Genomic DNA, 6,000 nt, shown 5'->3' with positions numbered 1-6,000 from the left:
TCATCTGGCATGCCATGTTACATTACAGGTTTTTATAACCCACACACTGAAGGTGTGAAAGAAATTAATTGCCGGTATCATTCCCCATAAAAACAAATAAATATTAATGGTTGCCTTTAAAGTCAATTGGAGGCTTGATTTTAATTCAAATTGTATTTCAACTTGTATTAGTTCAAGGACTGGCCAATCCTGGGATTTTAAATACAGATACTGACATTTCTGATTGTCACATATTTTAAACATTTGTATTGGGATTTCAAACACTCTCCTAGTATAATGAGACTATGCATAATGATATATTAAACATGACAGTGGCATTCACATCTCTGCTCTGAGTGCAGCAGGACATTAATAGATGTAATATTAGCAGTATTTGATTTTCTTGGGGCCCAAGCTTCTGTATTGTTCTGACCATTCCATTCTGACATCAGGACTATGTTTTCATACAGCTTGAACATCAGGCACTTCTTCATCAGAAGTCATCAGTAGTAGCACTACAAGGCTCAAATGAAGTAACAGACTGCAGGGTTCCTGCTGGCATATGCTCAACCCAACCACCTTTGAAAAGCTGGCCGTGCTTAATTAAATTGCATTTGAAACATAAGATGAAGAGCTTGCCAGGAAAAGAACACACATGCAAAGGGACTAAGGGCGGAAGAACCTCAAAATGTTTTGTTCAAATAAGCTGCCAAGAAAGATTAAGAATCCAAACTCCCATACACTCAGCGTTAAGCATCCAAAAGTTACATATATTTGATCATCTGAATTACCCAAATTTCTTCCTTCAGTAGAATCTGGGCTGGAAATCTCATGGAAAAGACAGTCTCATGAGATGTTTAGTTAAATCAAAGAAAATAGTTAAATGTTACCACTTATATAGAGCAAAAGAAAAGAAATTCCATCTAATCCAAAACATTTCACGTTTTCTTTAACAAAAAAACATTTGCTTCCTCATTTGTTTGTCTTTTGTGCCATAAATATGTCAGTTGTTTAAAAGATGCAAGTGCCCTTATAAGCGTATGGCGGATAAGCCAGGTTGTAAAGTATTCAGGTTCATGAACTATGTTTATGCAGTTCATTGTCTAGTTCTCATGAATAATTGATTCTTGTCCTTCCTGCACAAATATTTCTATCAGATACCATTCAAATGGATAGCAGGTGCTTGATCTGGTGAAAAATAAAGAGGCTGTGTTCTTTAACTTAAACCGTAATGCAAGACAACCTGAGTGGTGGTTTACAGAGTGGAGTCACGCATTTCAAATTGGATTCATTGAGGGAGAGAGACTCTGATTAAAAATATGCACAATTCAGATGTGTAGAAATTTCTGAGAAGTAATTGTTCTAGACCATGCTGCCACATTGTATTTTAATTATGTGTGCTGTGTGTGAATGTGCAATTGTGAATGGACTATCGTTAAAACATGGCTTGGTATAACAACAGGTTAGGTTAGTTAAAAAGAAGAATATATTTGTACCTGGTAAATTTATATAACAGGATCATTATGTCTCAGGACTTAAAAAGCAGACCATGCCTTCTCCAGAATATTGTAATGACCAGGAGGCATAGAAGAGTAATTGTATTACCCAATATGTCTGAGGCTTGGTGTCTGTTCCTTTAAATTTAGAACCTCTTAAAAACAATTATCACTTTCTTCCACTACAGGAAAAGTCAGTCTACACATGAGTCAATTCAGTTCTGAGAACCAAAGTGTGCATGTGGGCACAGAAGTGAGAAGGGCAGAGGTAGAACACCCCATTGGGCCTGATTCTGATCTCAGATCATTGTAACTCCATTGGCTTAATTGAAGCTGCAACTCATTTTACATGGGTGTCTAATCAGAATTAGGCCCAAAGACGTATGAGAAAAGGTACAGAGATCAGGACCCGATTCTGCTCTCACAAAAGTCAATGAGAGTTTTGCCATTGACATCAATAGGAGATGGAGCAATTCCTAGGAGAGTTGCTCTTTGATGTTGTCTTACTATCTGTAACTTGTACGGTGTTGTGTGTAACAAACTGATATCAATAGGGATTCTTTGGAGAAGCTCCCTGTGGAAACAATTTTGTGTGTATGTTTTATCTCCTTCCCATGCTGATCTGTGGGGTGATGAGATTCTTTGCCATTCTTTGAAATGTTGATGTTCCATTAAAAATTCCAGCATTCTGAAGGGCACAGAACACAAAAGTAGCATTGATATGCATGTATTTTACATCAGTTACCCACTGCATTACTCTTTGAGAGCATGGGAAAAATACTTGCTCTGTGGGTTCTAACCCATTGCTGCCTTACATATGTTATATCTTGCTGTATTCCCCCTTCGGTATTTTTGGACTATTTTAATTTTCACATCATAGACATTACCAGACGGAGAAGCCTGGAGACTGAAGTCCTCTCTTTAATCCACAAAACACATGCAGTCTTCCCAGATTTCTCACTTCATGGCACGTCTTTTCCTCCCTTCCCCTACTAGGGATGAAAGAAGGGCTCCGTCATATAGAAGATAGTTCAGCCTTCATGTTCAGTCAGTCTTTGGCTGTGCTAATGAGACTACCAACTGGATGGATGACATTTGTGGTGTCAACAGCTTCTGACAGGGGACCGGACTTAGACCCACTGAATGCAATATAATGAGAATAGCTTGCAGTTACTATTAAATTTATACCATTGAACTAGGCAGGCATTCTGTCATGTTTTGGGGTGCAATCCAGACCAGTGAGAGGCTGCGTCACCACTTGTCCTATAATCCTGAGTGCCTTAAAGTGCTCTGTTGCTGTAACTTCCTGTCTGGATGCTCCCAGCCAGCAGACAAGCATGCACTGAGTGTGCGTGTATTAAGCAGCCCTGGTTCAGCAATTCTGACTCCAGCAGCCTGCTTGTTTATACCACAGTCACACTTTGGTCTCCACCAGCCTTGGTTGCTATTAGCCATGTGACCGCAACACACCCCCAGTCCTGAATTTCCCCCAAACCATCTGCCCTGAAATGTCCAGCTCTCTCCTGGAACATTCAGAGGAGCAATCGGGTCCATTGATCCTTTAAAGAGATAAAAGCACAGTAGCCTGGTGCTTTAAGTGGAGTTAATAATTACTTCAGATCAAACACAGCACTGGGCTGGTTTAGAATAGAAGTAAAACAAGTTTATTTAATCAAAAAGTGAGATTTTAAGTGAGTTCAGGTACACAGGATAAAGTCAGAAATGGTCACAAACAAAAGTGAAAAACACTTTCTAGTGACTAACACTTAACAAAGCTACAGTCTTAGTTCACGGTAAGGTTCTTACCAAACCTCCTTGGCCGGGATCTCCCACAAAATACAGAGTGCTTGTTTCCTTTGTCATCTTAGTTGAAAGATAACTTGGGTGTCTTTGTCCCTCACTTTTATAGTCCAGTGAGGAAAGGTACGAGGGAGTCTGGTGAAGAAGATTCCATGCTGGTTGCCTCCCCACCAGTGATTTCTACTATACAAATTGATCTGTCTCTGCAGCCTCTGATATGCCAATGAATGGCCACTTGACTAGGATTGTCAGTGAGTGCACCTATATGGAGGAATCAGCCTTTTCTCTGTCTGGAGAAAACCTGTTTACTTCCCCAGACTTCTCTGGTTCAAATAAATTTTAGTTCAATGTTTCCTTCACCTTTGTACAGTCTTTTGGGCATTTACCATACATCCACCTTGCAAGAATATTAGCGATCACTGTTGTTGGTTTTCCAATTATGCCTTGTACAACAACTATTAGACACAGCTTATGACTTAGTGAATCGGGGTACACTGAACTGGTCAGGCCAGCTGAAATTCACTATCCAATATCAGTAAACTCTTTGCCATCTGGAATTGGGATGCTCTGAGGATCTCACAATCCCTGTGAATAGTTTTCCCATTCTGTTAATCACACTAGCACTTGTGCTTTCCCCAAACCTATACCTATCCTCCAGTGCTTTGGTTTTCACCATTTATTTGTGCTTTCATTGCAGATGGGAATTCTTTAATCCTGGATATCTTTGTGCCACATTTAGTACCACACCCTCTTTCCCTTATCTCACAGTCATCCATCCTCTATATCCCCTTGCCAGTCAAGCTCATCCAATTCCTAACATTTAGTTTCCTAAGCCCATGATTAATAGCTAGGATTATAGCGCCCAGTTCCAAGTAAAAGTGAGCAAGTACTGTAGCTGCGGAGCTCACTGCCAAAAGTGTGTCATGTTTTATAGCAAGTATGGGTCTCAGCTGGGCTGGAACACCCTTTTGCATGTTACTTATTTTGGGTAAGATGTTCTGTGGTAGAATGGCTTATAATGAAAAGATTCACCCTTTTTTTTTTTGAACGCCAAGAGGCTCTCTGAGTGAGGAGGCTCAAATGAGTGCTTTTGTCCCTGAAGCTAGTAGTATCCTAAAAAGCTCTGTCTTCTATAAATATTACCCTATCCCTGACCTTCCTTCATTTTCCATGCTGGATTCCACTTCTGAATCTATTCATTTTGAGTCAGCAACACAATCCTCCCCTGGAACTGACAACATGGATACACCTTGCCAGCTATAGCAGTTCATAACATATATATTATTGAAATATTGGCAATGGTGTCTAAAACCACAAACAGAATAAGTTGTACCTAGAGAAACTACTTTTTTCAGAGGCTTTAATAGCCAACAATTACTAAAAATATCCTTCCTCTTTATATAATTTCAGATATAGTATTTAGTGCACAAGCAACAAAATTCATAAATCAACTCTTCACAAAGGCTTCTCTTTCCCATGCTACCCAAAATATTCATATGGGGCAGTGTACAGTTCCTAAGCACAGACAGTAATTTCTTTCTGCTCTTTATGAAGAGAATTTAGTGCTAGATGAAGACGACAGATTGGTAGTCTTCACATCTGAAATTCTGTCCTCTGCCACAGAACAAACATAAGCTCCAGTTCTGCAAACACCTGGGCACACACTTAACTTTAAGTGTATCAGTGGTCCCATGGGTTTGCTCACACTATTATAAGCTCTAAGTCCCAGCAGATTGGCACCCTATAGCACTTGTCTCTCTACACACACACACTCTCTCTCTCTCTTTCTCTCTCTCCTTACCCCACAGACCTCACAGTCTAACTAAATGAGACACGGGAAGCAGGGCTGTGAAGTGATTTGCCCATGGTCATGCAGCAGAGCTGGGAATGGGGACTAGGTTGTCTTGCAGGCCCCTGACCACCCTGCCCCCTGCCTGGCCTATATCCGTTCTAAAGGGATTGACTGGGGTGAGAAGGTATTTCTCTTTCATGCCTCCAAAAACAGTGCCAAAGGAGTGGGGGCGGAGGTTGGTGACACAATAGGAAAGGTGCTGAGACTACCAAATCATGTTAAGTTGCCAAACTCTGATCACTGCCAACCTCTGCTGGATTCAAAGTGGTGATCTGGATTTGAAAGAGTACACATGATATCAGTGCAATTTATAAAGTTTTGCTTACATTATCTGTATGCACACACTGCATGGGCATCTACATATATTGCCCCTACTAATCAAGAAACGTCATCTAGTCAGGTTCTTATACCACGCTTATCATAAGAACATAAGAATGGCCATACTGGGCCATCCAAACCAGGATCCTGTCTACCGACAGTGGCCAATGCCAGGTGCCCCAGAGGGAGTGAACCTAACAGGTAATGATCAAGTGATCTCTCTCGTGCCATCCACCTCCACCCTCTGACAAAAAGGGGCTAGGGACACCATTCCTTACCCATCCTGGCTAATAGCTATTAATGGACTTAACCTCCATGAATTTATCCAGTTCTCTTTTAAACCCTGTTATAGTCCTAGCCTTCACAACCTCCTCAGGCAAGGAGTTCCACAGGTTGACTGAGCTGAGTGAAGAAGAACTTCCTTTTATTTGTTTTAAACCTGCTGACCATTAATTTCATTTAGTGGCCCCTAGTTCTTATATTATGGGAACAAGTAAATAACTTTTCCTTATTCACTTTCTCCACACCACTCATGATTTTACATACCTCTATCAT

Source organism: Natator depressus, chromosome 12 (genome assembly GCF_965152275.1).
Source record: "Natator depressus isolate rNatDep1 chromosome 12, rNatDep2.hap1, whole genome shotgun sequence".
NCBI classification, from domain to species: domain Eukaryota; kingdom Metazoa; phylum Chordata; order Testudines; family Cheloniidae; genus Natator; species Natator depressus.
This window is presented reverse-complemented; position numbering follows the sequence as displayed.